This window comes from Ambystoma mexicanum, chromosome 1q (assembly GCF_040938575.1).
Source record: "Ambystoma mexicanum isolate Mex_15411 chromosome 1q, UKY_AmexF1_1, whole genome shotgun sequence".
Taxonomy (NCBI): Eukaryota; Metazoa; Chordata; class Amphibia; order Caudata; family Ambystomatidae; genus Ambystoma; species Ambystoma mexicanum.
This window is the reverse complement of record NC_090922.1, coordinates 428,648,958-428,664,796: the sequence shown is the minus strand read 5'-3', so window position 1 is coordinate 428,664,796 and position 15,839 is coordinate 428,648,958. Positions and strand designations below refer to the sequence as shown.

Genomic DNA, 15,839 nt, shown 5'->3' with positions numbered 1-15,839 from the left:
AGATAAAGGAGGGGAGATTTTAGAGAAGGCAGGAAAGGGTATAATTTCTGTTTTCTTTGAGTTAAGGCCCAGAAAACGGGATGACACTCAAATAGGATTTAGAAAACAAGAAAGCAGACGATGTACAGAATCAGAGAAGGTGGAAAATGAGGAGAATCAGGGTGCTGTTGGCGTAAAGGTGCGCCTGAAAGCCGAAACTTATGATAAGAGCAGGGAGAGATGAGGTATAAAGAGAATAGGACAGCACCAAGGACTCCTGTGGAATACCGTGAGAGATGAAAAGAGCAAGAAGAGCTCTTCCAAGAAACAGAGAAGGAAGGTTGGAAAAGGAAGAGGAGAACCGGTTAAACAGTGCCAGAGAGATCAAGGGAGAAAGGGGTTGTGAGAAGAGTGGGGTGATCAACGGTGTCAAAAGCTGCACTGATATTAAAAGAATCAATAGGGTAGAGTTTGTGATGGCCTGCATGACAAATAGAATCAGATATGCGCAGGAGAGCAGTTTCCGTAGAAAGTTTCCATAGAGGCACAAGGATGAAAGCCAGACTGCTGAGAGGGAAGCAGATTATTCAGGTTAAGACAGGAAGAAAGTGGTCAGTAAACCAAATGTTCCAAAAGTTTAGCTAGATCCGGGAGAAGTGAAATAGGATGGAAATTAGAAGGATCAAAAGGGTCAAGTCATGGATTTTTAAGAAGCAGTAGGACAGTAGCATGTTGAAAGACTGAAGGAAAGGAACCAGAGGACAGCAAGAGATTACATAAAATAGTAAGAAAAGAAGCAAGGGCTGGGTAGACCATTTTTTTAAAAAAAATCATTATTTTTGGTATTTAACACACCATACAAATACACACCCACATTAGGGTGGACATTAACTTTGCGCCGTCGACTTGAACTCTCCCATCAATCCCCCCCTCAACTGCCCCTCGTCCCGCCCAAACAGCGCCACCGCTGGAAATCATCTCACTCCTCCTGATCCTTGACTTGAGGAAAAGTTGGACTGGACTGAGATTACATCAACATGTGCTGCCCGTCTCCGAAGCACTCGCTGCGGAGGCTTCCGCTTCACTCATCAAGAATATTATCAACGGGCCCCATATGTCAGGTGGGCGGGCGTGCAGAGGTAGAAGTTTTATAAAGTCTGATTCTATATCCTGGTAGTAGAGTAAGTCTTTACGCCAAGCTGCATAAGAAGGAGGGGGGCCCCGACCCCATGCCATGGCAACTCTCCTACGAGCCAGTGTCAGTAGAACGCCAGTCAACTTCCTTGATGGAGTGGAAATCAGCCTTGTCATACCTAGCAGCGCTGCTGTATGCCTCGGGTGTATTGCTTCTCCTACGATCGCCGTCGTTGTGTCCAGCACACGGTTCCAGAAAGGGCCTATTTCAGGACATTCCCAGGACAGATGGACAAAGTTTGCAGATAAGATTCTGCACCTCTTGCACTCCGCCTGCGTGTAATGGTGATGTTTGTTGATTTTTTTCAGGTGTGTAGTAGGTTTGGTGGAGGAAATTGAAGTGGATAAGTTTGAGACGTGAATTAAGTGCGATTTTCTGAGTCTGATTCAGGATGTAGCCCCAATCCTCATCTGAAATGGCTGTCTTTAGTGCTCTTTCCCATCTGGTTTTTGCGCCTGCGTTGGCGGGGGTCGTGCTAGAGATTAATGCTTTGTAAATTTGCGACACCAACCTGCCGTCACCCTGTGCCTGAATAACGTCATGCAGCAGTTGCCAGGTAGGTGGTTGGCACGGGAAGTCTGGCAAAAGGGACTGTAGGGTGTAACGAGTCCGGAAATAGAGGAACACGTCCAGTGCAGTGTTGCCCCCTTTCATTTTTGCTTGATCTGGGGTTAGGAAGCCTTCCTCTGTAAAAAGGTCCCCTAGAGTTTGTATGTGAAGCTTATCGACCCATTGGTGAAAGACTTTCTCTGAAGTTAGGGGGATTCCAGGAATAAACTTGACTGGCAAGAGAGGAGAGTACCTTGTTTGCACCCCGAGCTTATGGGCTAAAGTCTTCCAGACCTTGTACGTCGTGAGCATCACATTCATCGTGGGGCAAGGCACAGGGATCTGGCCAAAGACCACTGCAGTCAGAAAATTGGGTGTTGCCAGGGCTTGTTCCACTTGTACATGAAGGCGGATTGTTTGCGTCGCATACCAATGGCTGAGATATTTAGCCTGAGCTGCCCAGAAGTATTTCTCCATGTCTGGGAGGGCTAGCCCCCCGTTGGACACGGAAACTGTCAATATTGAATGTGCCACTCTGGCTGGTTTGCCCGCCCAAAGCAACTCAAGGACCAAGCTTTTCAGCCTTTTCAGGAAGGATTGCGGTAGTAGCAGAGGAATATTGTTAAAGAGGTACAGTAATTTTGGCAGGACCACCATCTTGACCAAGGAGGCCCTACCCCAGAGCGATAGTGGAAGCGTCTTCCAGCGTGAAACCTTGTCTTGTAGGGACTTGACCACTTCCTCGTAATTATCTCTAAACACCTCGTGCTGGTCCAGCGATAGCTGTATCCCCAGGTACTGAACCTTGGCGGTTTTCCATGCGAGTTTGAATTCGTCTGCAAACTGCTTTGTGGCTCGAGTCAGTGGAAAGACGACAGATTTAGAATGATTGATTTTTAATCCAGAAGCCGCTACGAATTTGATGACTTCCCTCATGACCGGGTTCAGGTTAACTTCAGGGTTGCATATGAACAGAGCCACGTCGTCGGCGTATAGCGAGACGATGAGCCTGTGTGGGCCGATGATGAGTCCCCTCTGTTGTCGGAGTTCCCGAAGGTTGGAGGCTAATGGCTCCATTACCAGGGCGAAGATTAAAGCTGAAAGCGGGCAGCCTTGTCTCGTACCTCGCTGCAGGTTTATTGAAGCTGATTATGCGGTGCCTACAATGATATTAGCTTGTGGCGTGGTGTACAGGAGAGACACAAGCTTGATGAAACGAGCACCCAGTCCCATCCTGGTGAGAACCACGTACATAAACGGCCACTCCACCGAATCAAATGCTTTTTCGGCGTCTAGGAGGACCGCAATTGCCCGATTTGTGGGGTCTAGTGCCTCGATGATTCTGAACATTCTCCGGATGCCGAAGGTCATATTGCGGCCTGGTATAAAACCGCCTTGGTCCGCTAGTACAAGAGCAGGCATCAAGGGCATCAACCTTTTGGCTAGAACCTTGGCGAGTATTTTATTGTCTAGGTTGAGCAGGGAGATAGGGCGGTACGAAGCACATTCTTCTGGTGGTTTGCCTGGTTTGTGCAAAAGGATGACATTGGCTTCACAGGAGGAGTGAGGGAGAGACCCCACTTCTAACGCTTCTTCGTACACAGCCGCCAGGAGGGGAGCCAGGGTGTCTGCAAAGGCTTTGTAGAATTCTACCGTTAGGCCCTCGGGGCCTGGCGCCTTGGAAGAGGGTAGGGTCTTTATGGCAGCTCTAATCTCTTCCTGTGAGATCATCTCATTCAGAGGTTCACGCAGATGTTGTTCGACCCAGTAGAGCTCTGTGTCTTCTAGATATTCCTGTGGGACGTTTGAATCTTTTGGGAGTTTAGCACTGTAAAGATCTTGGTAGAATAGGCTGAATTCCTCTGCAATCTTTTTGTCGGTATGGACCACCTCGCCTTGCTTGGTTCAAATCCTCTCGATTTGGGACTGTTTGTTGTCGGCTCTGATTAGGTTCGCCAGAAGGGCCCCTAGTTTTTGGCCCTCGCCGTATTGACGGACTTCGCTGGTGCGGCTTAAGAATTTGACCTCCCGCTCAGCCGCGGCATTGAAGTTTTGCAGTTCCATTTTCAGAGCTGCAGCTGACTCTGGGTCGGCCGTGTTCGTGATCTGGGTCTCAAGAAGCTTTAATTTGTCTTCGCTGGTTTTAAGCTCGCTCCTAATGAGCTTGAGGATACCATTTTCTTTGGCGTGGCAAACTCCTCTAATGAAACATTTCAAAGACTCCCAGATTGTGCCTGCCGAGGGGACCGAGCCCAACTTGGCTTCAAAAAACACGTCTATCTCCTCCCTTAATTCAGAGGCGAAGACTTCATCGCGTAGCGCGCCCATTTTGAAGCGCCAGCGCTGTAATGGCGGTGTGGAGTTGGATGGCTTGAGATTAAGAAAAAGTGATGAGTGGTCTGAGAGCTTTCTCGGATGAATACAACACCGGCCACACGACAGGGGGCCATTTGTTGAGATGAAGAAATAGTCGATCCGGGAACTTGTGTTGTGGACTGCAGAATGAAAGGTGAAATCTCGCAGCTCTCCATTAGATACTCTCCAAACATCTTGAAGATCAAACGCTTTGCAAATTTCCTTTATTTGAAAACTAGCCTTAGAGGGCGGCTGCTGTGTGGCCTTTGATCTGTCTCTTATAGGGTCCAGAGTCGTGTTCATGTCCCTACCCCAAATAATTGTTGCAGGCTCGTGAGTGGAGAGCTGAGACAACACCCAGACGAAATTGTCAGGGCCAACCACATTCGGCGCATATTAATTAATGAAAGTAATTTTCTGACCTGCGATGATGCCGCACACCAAGATCGCTCTTCCTTCGGTGTCTTTTGCCGTATGCAGTAGACGGAAACTGAGCCTCCTGTGTATGAGAATAGCGACTCCTCTCGAGTATGTAGAGTAGGATGAGAAGTATCTGTGGCATCCCCAGCTCTTGGCCCACTGGTGGTCTTTCCCTGGGGTGAGGCGAGTCTCTTGGATCAAGGCCACGTCCACTTCGTGGCGTCTGAGGTAATGCAAAATTGTTCTGGTTTTAGCTGGGATATTGCCGCCTCTTATATTCCACGTTAAGACATTGAATGGGGCGAGTTAGCTTTTATATAGGACCACTTTACCATTCCAGTGGACAGCGATGGACTGGTTGTACTTGGGACTAGTTCCAGGGTCAGTGCACAGAGGACGGGAGCCTGGCTGAGGCGACGGCACTGACAGTGGGCAGGGCGCATGTGGGGAACAGGACGGTTGGGGACAAGCGGCGCTGAACATTCCCAATGATCTCTGAGGACTCGGTCTACGGGCTAACCCCAACAGGGCCAAGACGTTACTCTCCAAAGGGTGGGCAACCCCCAACTGGCCCACTGAGAGTTCCCTCATTAACCAACAAACAATCCAAATGATCCATGGAGTTACCATACCGAGGAATGAACCTCCACCTCAGCGGAAAAAACTCAACTTAGGAAAAAAAACAACTTAACAGAAGCTGTGCTAGGGGCGCAAGAGGCCTCCCAAGTGTCCCAGCCCCGTCTTTCGCTAGGTGTGTACGTTCCGGCTTACTCTGTGCTGCAAGATAGATTCAGAGTCGCTGCCCTGAATTACCATTTATGGAGGAGTCCTGGGGTTTCTATCCCTCTGAGGTCTGGGGCGAGCCTGGTTCTGATCTGGGCATCCCAATCGGTCTAAGAATAGATTTACTTCATCCGGGGTTTGGAAGAACTGGACCTTTCCCTCGTGCTGAACTCTAAGGCGCGCTGGATAGAGCATTGAGTACATCAGTTGACTGTTACGGAGTCTCTGCTTGACGCTGGCAAATGTTTTCTGTTGTGTCTGCACTGAAGGGGAGAAGTCGGGAAAGAAGTGTATTTTGTCCCCTTCGTGACTTAGATCGCCTTTTTCTCTGGCAAGCCGGAGTATGGAGTCCCGATCTCTGTAATTCAATAGCCTTGCTATTATAGGCCTGGGCGGGGGGCAGAGTAGTTATCAGCAAGCAAGGTGGATTTGGTTAGGGATATCCGAGCGCCCAGATATCTGACACCGTCCGGGGACCAGCGGAGAGGGTATTCGGTGGCGGGTTGTTGGTTAGATTTAGTAAGCGGGAAGATCTCAGATTTTGAGTAGTTAATTGTGAATCCGGAGTGGGTGCCGATGCGAGTGATGTCTCTCAGTATAGGGTCAAGATGGGTTGCAGGATCTCTGATGTATAGTAGTACATTGTCCGCATATAGGGATATTAGACCGGTGCTGGTCTCGACGCGGGAACTCTGTGAGCCCTCTCAATTATGAAAAGGTGGGACAGAGCATCGCGTCCGAATAGGCTGATGCAAAGGGACTCAACAAAGTCTTCCATTTTCTCCTGAGTTTGATGTTCTCTCACTCCCACTATCCGTAGGTTATTCCTTCTTGAACGACCTTCTAAATCCTCACATTTGGCAATGGTTGTTTTAATTTGTGATTCCAGTTGAGAGACTTTGTTGGTTAGAATTGTTGAACTGTCATCGAGATTGGACACACTCTGCTCCATATCGTTCATGCGTTCAGCATGAGAGTCCATACGATGTTGCAGGAGGTCGACTTTAGATGCCAGACCATCCATTTTTTGCTCATATTGCCAATGCCAGCCTTCAAGTCAAGGAGGATTTCTTTGATTTCGGAGGAGTTACCAATAGAATCATCTTGTTGAGACACTGAAGCTAGGTCCTCCTGGGAGAGGGGTGCCCTGGGGGTCGAGCCGCTTTCAAAGTTTAATTTCCTCTGGGACTTGTCAGTCTTCCCCATCGTGACAGCGGGAATGGGAATGTCTGTTGTCGGCTGCTTGTGACCAGACTATAACTAGGGCACCTCGAGGGCCTTTCACTGGGCTGGACTGAACGCTGCTTGATGTGGATGGCGGTCTTGCTGGTTTATAAGGGGAGAGGCTTCACAATCCTATATTTGTGGGTAGTGGGGATGGATTCTGTGGACTTCAATGGGGTGGGGTACTCTTTCCGGCGTTTTTGGCTCTCCTGAACCAGGATCAAGTTGCCCACCTTAGTGAGGTGAGGCCCAATGTGCCCTGTTTGCGTGTTTGTCGCAAGGCACAAGTCACAGATAGAGCAGGGTCAAGTTGGACATCCTCGGGGATTCTGCGCCGTCTTTGTGAAGGAGAGCCTCCTCCGTCACTCAGCCCACTGTTAAACTCGGCTTGCTTGTGGGAGTCAGGAGGGGGGGTGGCCATATGCGGGACCAGCTCCCTGCGGGGAGAGATGTAGACTTCCTCCCCACTCCTTACCTCTGCGCTCGCACGGCCTTTCCTTCTTCGAGGCCTGTGTCGCCTGGGGTGCTTATGAGACTTGGAGGGGGCTCCCAGCACCCAGCTCGGCTCCTGCCGCTGGGCCGACGGTGTCCACTGCGGGCTCGGAAGAGTGTGGGCGAACCCTCGCCGAAACGCTGTCTGCCTGCGGACGCCACAGGTGCTGATTTGTCGGCCCCCGTGGTGCCCCCGTCGCAGCTCTGCTTTGGGGGGGGGGGGATCAGGTTACCTCTGGAGAGGGGGCCGGGCTCAGGATGGCTGTCGTCCCGCAAGCCAGCTACGCGGGGCACGGAGGCAGAGCCACGTGGGCCGGGACTTGGCTTGAGGGCACCCATTCGGCTCCAAATTTCACAGATATGTCGCTGGGGAGCCCAGAAAGACAAGGATCTGCGGGCTGGCACACAGATTCACCGGAAACTGGAGGATTTCGAAGGATTAATACGGGGCGATGCGGGAGCCTTAGACCAAGTCGGCCATCTTGGATGGCCCTCTAGCGCCCTCTCTGGGTAGACTAATTTGATCAAAGAAGCTGGGAGGGGACCTAAAGGAGCAGATGTGAGGCGAGTATGCATGATCTTTTTTTTAAAAACTTTTATTTTTGGTGGCAGAGGTTTGCAATAGGCACATACATCATGGTAACCATTGTATATAACAGATGTTCTGGAGCAGTACAACAATCATAATATATTAATCACAACAATATCAACAGAACGTCCCAGGAGAGGAGAGGATACCAAAGTTCATGGTGTAGGAGTAGTTCCTGATGGGGCAGGGGACAAGCCAGACCCAGGTGTACCTTCACTTTGATTGTTAAGATAAGTGTTGAATTCAACCCATATGTTCTTGGGACGAGATTGGGCCGGAAGCATGGCCACGTATTCCTCCTTACAGTTTCGCGACGAGGTGAGCAAGCGCAGCCATTTCTGATAGGCCGGTGGGGAAGAGCTTTTCCAATTCTGGAGTATGCATTTTTTTGCTATCATACAACTTATGTTAAAGAATTTAGCCAAACATCTAGTGTCATGTGTTCTCCAGGCTCCAAACAGAACTGCTAAAGGATCGGGATCAACCGCAGTTTCAGTAATTGTAGTGTGTTTCTAAAACGCTTTCCCAAAATTCAAACAGTTTATTGCAGGCCCAGAACATATGTAAGTGATCGGCTTCTTCCTCCCCGCAGCAGGGGCAGGGGTGCACTGTGGTGTGGTTGAACCTTGTGGTCCTATGTGGAGTATAGTATAGCCTGTTTAGGAGCTTGTATTGCATAGCGCGGTAGCGAAAATGAAGCAAGACCTTTTTGGTGTGTTGGCACATTTCCCCCCAGACCTTGTCGGATATTTCTAGGCCCAGTTCAGCAGCCCATTCATCAGGCGCCTTAAGAGCTTGTATCGGGCTAGTGTCCTGTATGATCTTATACAGCGAGGAGATGACGCCCCCGGCGTCGCCCGAATTATAATGTATGCGATAGCTGGATTATCTGGGGGCTCATCTGGAAAGGAGGGCCATTTAGTGCGAAATGCGGCCCGGAGTCAATATTGGAGGGTCTCTAGGGTGGATCCGGTGTGCCCTTGTTTCCATGTTTGGGGGTCGATGAACCTGCCTTTGGGGTAGAAGTCAGATAGTGCCCGGCATCCCAGCGCCCCTCAATGTCGGGCCAGAGCGGTGTCATGCGTAGGTTCCAGACCGGGGAAGGCCCACACTGGGAGCCATTTATACTATGGGGAGGATTCAGCTGTCGGGTATAGCAGGCGTGACCAGGCATGAAGGGTCGTGGTAATGGGATCAATAGGAGAGTCGGGTGTATAATGTTGATGCAGTTTAAGGGACATTATGTTGGTGCCAGCGGATGCCAGTCGCTCCAATTTAACATGCGGACGCGGTGTTGGGCTTGGGCCGCGGTCCAGTAATATGATAGATCCGGAGCCGTGCGTCCCCCTTGTTTGTATGGAATCGCCATGTCAGTCCACTTCTTGCGCACCGCGCCAGAGTGCCATAGGAACTGTGCACATAGTTTATGTAGTTTGACCAAGTATTCCCTCCTAGGCCATACGGGTATGTTACTGAAAGTGTAAAGGAGCTTGGCAAGTAGAATCATTTTAATGAGGGACAGCCAACCAGCCATGGATAATGGAAGAGTACGCCACTGTGAGATTTTAGTCTCGACTATTTGTGCCACCGCAGAGTAGTTATCAGCAAGCAAGGTGGATTTGGTTAGGGATATCCGAGCGCCCAGATATCTGACACCGTCCGGGGACCAGCGGAGAGGGTATTTCGGTGGCGGGTTGTTGGGTAGATTTAGTAAGCGGGAAGATCTAAGATTTTGAGTAGTTAATTGTGAATCCGGAGTGGGTGCCGATGCGAGTGATGTCTCTCAGTATAGGGTCAAGATGGGTTGCAGCCTCTCTGATGTATAGTAGTACATTGTCCGCATATAGGGATATTATTTCGGGGTTATCTTTCAGTCTAATTCCCTTGCGGGCGTGGCGTGCACGGACATGATCCGCCATCGGCTCTATTGCTAGGGCAAACAGGATCGGGGAGAAGGGGTATCCTTGTCGAGTACCCCTAAAGAGTGTGAAGAGATCAGATGTCAATGAATTAGCTCTTACTCGCGCCACAGGTGAGGTGTATAGTAGTTTAATGAACCTAATCATGTTTGGACCAACGCCCATTGTCTCCAGTACCAGCCACATATATCTCCAAGAGACCATATCGAAGGCCTTCTGAGCGTCCAGCGTGACCGCCACAGCTTGCACATCCTGGTCTATACGGGACATCACATTAAATAATCTTCTAATATTGTGGGAGGTGGATCTTACTGGGACGAAACCTGCCTGGTCCTCATGGACTAAGTATGTCATAATAGGCAGGAAACGATTCGCTATGATTTTAGCGAAGATTTTTGTATCAAGGTTCATGAGGGAGAGAGGTCTATAGGACCCGCATTCGTCGTCGGGTTTACCAGGCTTGAGCAGATCCGTGATGACAGCTTCACGCATGAGTGGGGGGGGGGATAGAGACTCGGAGTGATTCGTCCCACACCTCAAGCAATCTGGGGGCTAAGATGGCAATGTGTTCCTGGTAGAATTCGGTGGTGAGCCCGTCAGGGCCCGGCGCTTTACCTTTGGCCAGATCTGAGATGGCCGTTACGATTTCGTCTAATGTTATTGGGGAGTCAAGCTGGTCCCGTGTAGAGGGGGAAATTTCTGTGGTGGGGATCTTGTCAAGAAGCTCATGCATGTGTTGTTCGGTGTGCTCAGCAGGCTGGGAGTAAAGGGATTTGGAGAACTCAGTGAATATATTTAGGATTTGTTGGTCCGCCCACTGTGCATCGCCGTGCTCGTCTTTGATAGAGGCAATCTGGGTCCGGCCAGATTCTCTTCTGACAAGTGTTGCTAATGTTTTCCCCGGTCTATCCCCCTCACCGTATTTCCTGGCGGCCTGTGGGCGGCTAAAGTACTGGACTTCGTTAGTAGCAAGTGCATTGTACGACTGGAGTTCATCGCTAATTTGGGCGAGTGTGGCGGGATCAGCACCAGTGGAGCACTGCAGCTCCAGTTGCTTCAGTTTGGCTTCGGAGCGACCGAGGGCGGCTCTGATTGCTTTCAGCACCCGAGCCTTGCGGGAGATAGACATTCCCCTGATAAACACCTTGATGGCGTCCCACCTAACCGCAGCTGACGTGTCCTGGAGAGAATTGTGCTCAAAAAAAGGATTCGATGTCAGCCATTATTTCAGCCTTAAACAAAATATCTTTGAGGGCATCAGATTTAAAGCGCCAGGTGCTGAATGTCGGAATAGGTATTCCCAGCCCAACAGCTAATGTAATTGGGGAATGGTCTGACAATGTGCGGGGTAGGATCCGGGACCCCTCCACCCTGCCCATGATCTCGCTTGACACCAAGAACAGGTCTATCCTGGATGAGCTGTCATGCACAGATGAGTAGTAAGTATACTCTCACCGCTGGGGGTGTAGCGGTCTCCAGACATCACAGCTATTAAGTGCCTTGATGTGGCCATGTAACCTATGTGCAGCACTGGACAGGCCTCGGGAAGCAGTACCAGTTCTGTCCAGGACAGTATCCAGGATAAGATTCAAGTCCCCCCCCATATAACCTGAACTCCAACGTAGCCCAACAATATGGTGGTTACAGTGTCAAAGAACTCGGGGGAGTCAACGTTGGGACAGTAGGTATTAACAAGTAGATATTCCTTATTGACCAGCATGCAATGTAATATAACATAGCGTCCTTCAGGGTCTATGTAGCTTTTGTGAAGCACAAATTTAATAGATTTATGGACCATCGTGAGGACGCCCCTGGATTGGGTGGAATAGGAAGTGAAGTATCTAGCGGGGCCCCATGCTGGGGCCATTGTCCTTGGCATATATCCTTGAGAGTGTGTTTCCTGTAAAAAATAGTACCTTACAGCTATGCCTATTAGCGTGGGCCATAATCTTGCGGGCCTTGGTATGATTGCTTAATCCCCGGACGTTCCAGGACATTATGTTGGTAGACATTTCAGTAACAGAAATCTAATCCCATAATATATGTTTAGTGAACGTCCCAGATCCAGCGATAGTGTGAGCTCCCAGCATTGGAGTTGAGGATGAGCTTGTGGCCATTCAATGTGTGTGCCGTGCAACCTCGTCTGCCAATTTTAAGTACACCCCATTCCCTCGCACCTCCCTCACCACTAGCCCAAAAGTAGCAGTGTGAACATCACCCACTCTTAACTGTACACAGCTGAGCCGCCCCTAACTTGGCCCAACCTGTACGAAAGCCCAACTGGGGCTAACCCATAACTAAGGTGCATCAAAGAACAGTTCAATCGCAGTGGGGTGCGCCACTGCCGTGCACCAGCACACCTGCAACCGAGTGGTTCCGTTACAAAACGAGCAGTGTCAGCGGTCATTTAGTGCATGTCCCTGCATTTAAAGGTGGGAAACAGGGATCTAAATATGGAATTGGAGCGCAGCAGTTTAAACACAGATAAACAGAAATATGATCAGGGCAAACAATTCAGCATTGCGCAGATACAGTAGTGTGTGCTCCAAATATGGCAAGTGACATGCCCATAGCCAAGGCTGTGTAGCAAGGCAATTGAGGCAGAAAAGTCAAGTGAGAGTGAGGCCAATGTTTGGACAGACTCTCAGTACGCAAGTAAGTAGGGCACCTGGAAGATATGGAACACAAGGTAGTGCAGCTTAGCCAATAGTGAACTGTAAAATTTCTCAGGGTATAGGCCAATGCAGAATAGGCCCAGCAGCCAGCACCCCAAGGGATTTGTGCGGTATGAACAGCAGGATCAGGGAAGCGAGGTACATTGCGTGGCTGAGCCCAGCCGCTGGTTGAATGCCAGTGAAAAAATGATGTTCGGTCACCACATGAGCAGAAGATTCAAAGTACGATGGGAGACAGGAGCTCAATCATTGTCCATGCGGTTGTCAGCAGGGGCATGCAAGGGGATATATGCCTCTATGAATTTTAACGCCTCTGCAGGTACCGTAAAAAAGTATAGTTTGTTGTTGAACGTAAACTTCAATCGTGCCGGGAACAGTATGGCATAAGGAATATTCCTTTCTCTGAGCAGTGGTTTGACCCCAAGGAATTGGCGGCGCTCCTGCTACACTCCAGTAGAAAAGTCCAGGAATATCCTGATCACCTGCGACTCCAGTTTAAGCTCACCCTTCTCTCGCGCCAGCCGGAGGATCTGATCTCAGTCTCTAAAGCTTAGAATTTTCGCGATGATGGGCCGCGGGAAATCCCCCGGTTTGGGGCGTGGAGCAAGCGCTCTATGAGCTCTCTCGACAGTAAAAAAGGGGGATAGGTCGGGATTGCCCAGGAGTTCCATTAGAAGATCTTCGGTTGCAAGTTCGAGCCGGCCCTTAAGCGCATTTTCGGGGACACCAATAATGCGTATATTATTTCTGCGAGATCTAGATTCTAGATCATCGCATTTGGCTTTGAATGACTTCATATCCCGTGCCAGCGTGGTCACTGTGTCCTGCATCGTGGCTATGCTGTCCTCGTTGGCGCCTATCCTGGTTTCAGCCTCAGTGATTCTCGAGCCATGATGGTCCAGTTTGGCTTTGAGTGATGCGACATTTGCATTAATGTCGTCCAATTTCTCATGGAAGGAGGCAACATTTCTGGCCATGGACTCCATCATTACATTTACCTCTGAGGTTGATGCTTCAGCAGGGACCGCCTCGTCCGTCTGTTCGCCAGATGTTTGGGCTGCATCCAGCCTCGGGGCCGCCTTTGCAAATTTGTCCATTGCGCCAGACTTATTTACATTCCTGGATCTGTTTGACATTGCCCAAGACTGGTCCTCTCGCTGCAAGGGTGAGGTGTCAAGCAGCAGAGTGGATGTGTGGCACAGGGAAATGAAAGCAAGACAGGACCACTGATAATTCAAGTGGGCAAGGGGCCCTCTCCAGTGTCACAAGTAAGTTGCAGATAGTGAGGCAGGTAACTAATGCTTAGAGGGGCGTCTCAAAGTGACGATGAGTGCTGTCAATGCAGTTGTTAATGGGGCCCCACAGCTCCTCGGATTTAGGTTGCCAATGGTGGTGGGGAGTGTGTCACATGGCCAGTGCAGGCAGGCCAGGGAAGACAGCAGTCCAGCTGGCTCTAATACAGTGTTGCAGCAAACATGGCACAACGTGGGTAGAAGTGTTCAGGGCCCGGAGGACAAGGGGGCTAGGTGCTGTAGGGAGGCGGAGATGTAGTGCGGGCGGGCGGCGAAAGGCCCTCTGTGTGCTCACCCCCCCCACCAACTCCTCACCTGGTGTGTGTTCAGCCCGACCGGCCACACTAGCGTGGATGGCCCACAGGGGGCCCGCCGGGACCACGCGGACACCGCAGCGGGGCTGAGGAAGGCTGGGGTGCCGCGTCCCGCCCCCGCAAGCGCAACCTCCACCAGGGCTCGTAGGCGCACTCACCGGGAGGAAGGAGCAACCTGGGGCAGGCAAGTAGAAAGGCGTAGCGCCACGCACCAGAGCGGGCCCGCGGCCGCACAGCTGGCCAACACCGTCCCCAGCACGGGCCTCCGGCCGCCCGAAGGAGCACGAGCCGCTCCGGCTCAGGATGGCGCTCAATGCGAGGCAGCACCGCTCCAAGGTGCAGGCCCCCGGCAGGCAGGTGAATGAAGCAGCCGGTAGGCGGCAGCAGCAGCAGGCGCTCGGCCCCAACTCCGATGCGAGTCAGCCTGGCAGGAGTCTCTGTCCATGTAAGGGGCGGCCCCCAGCAGCCCGCCGCACTCCCCCTCGGCGGCAAGTAACGATGGCAGGGCCTGCCCAGCACCAGGGGGAGGGCAGGATGGGCCGCAAAACGGCCCCAGGGCACCGATTTCGGCTCAGATTGCACACGCAGGGTGCCCAGTATAACAGCAGTGAAGGGGAACCAGTGCAAACGCAGGATGGTGTAGATTGCAGCAGATGTCAGCAGATAAAGAACAGTGGTACAGAGCTATTAAGCTAGGCAGTCATTTTGTCGGCTGCTCAACAGCACCCGCAGCCCCTTCAACCCCCCCAAGTATGCATGATCTTATGATCTTTAAGAGGACATGACCTTCAAAGTAAGTGAGAACAAAGAAAAGGATGAAGTAGCCGTAGAGGTAGAATGGATGCTGTGGATTATAGTAAGCAAAATATCAGTGAAGTCTGAGGGGGGAACGATTGGAGGACAGAGGGCTCAACCAAGGAGGGGTTGGACTCTTATTCAGAGTGTTAAAGAGCAGTTTAGGAGAGTTATCTTGAAAGGTGTTTGAAAATGACTAGATTTTGCTTGTTTGAGACCAGAGGTGTAGGAAATTAGGGTGGTAGAGAAATTAAAGTTACTCACTGTAGTGACTAGAGTACTCATAGTCCCCCTTCTGCCATACTTGTGGGCATCCCCCAACATGGGGACGGTACTGGAACCTTTGACAGAGAAAAATTGAGCTTCCCGTTTAAATTTAGCATAGCGCACTGGTCGCAGCCTCAGGAGTGGGAACACCACGCCGAGGACCACACCCCCCCCCCCATTTGGTGCCCTTCACCTCGGTCCCCTTTGAACACATCGGATGCTTAGATACCTGGCTACTCTTACTACTTATTAGCCCTTGGCATACTAGCGGGGGAAGGAGGGTGGGACGTATGGTGGAAAGGGGACTATGGACTATGAATACTCTAGCCACTACAGTGAGCAACTTTAATTACTCATTCATCCTGTCCCCTTTCCTTCATACTTGTGGGCGATTCCACCGAACAACAACATAGGATGGATGAGCTGTGATAACCTTCCTCATATCTAGGATCAAGAAAAAATGTTTCTTCAGAACGGTCTGACCAAGCTCTGCATCGCGCCTGGAGCTGGTGTCCAGTGAGTAGTGATTAGAGAAGGCAGACAGAGAGGCCAACGTAGGAGCTTGCTGATGACATCTCAAGAAGAATGTCTCTGAATCGCAAAGGCCATGGCGTTGGTTCTAACTGCATGAATCCCCTCAGGAACAGGTTTTCCCATGGCCGGGTACGCCTCTGAGATGGCCTTAACCATCCAACAGGCGATGGAAGCCTTGGAAGCCTGAGACCTCAGGGAGGAGCCTCCAAAAGTCACAAACAATGCCTCAGACTTCCTGAAGGATTTTGTCAGAGAGAAAACCCGAGAGCCCGCTTGCGGTCCAAATAATGCAGGGACACCTCTGCCTCTGACTGTGGTTTCAGGAAGAACACTGGCAGGCCGATCTCTTAATTCAGATGAAATGGAGAGATCACCTTGGGCAAGATGTTTGAGTGAGTGCGCAAGATGACCTTGTCATTGTGAAACCTGGTGAAGGGCTCACACGAGGACAACGCCT

At 50.8% G+C, this 15,839-nt stretch overlaps 1 protein-coding gene across 1 annotated transcript in view; it reads right to left on the bottom strand.

Annotated features, from left to right (window-relative positions):
* Nucleotides 1-15,839, bottom strand: part of NFATC3 (nuclear factor of activated T cells 3) — a 1,594,447-nt gene that overhangs the window by 155,467 nt on the left and 1,423,141 nt on the right. The gene's annotated exons all lie outside the window — the stretch shown is intronic.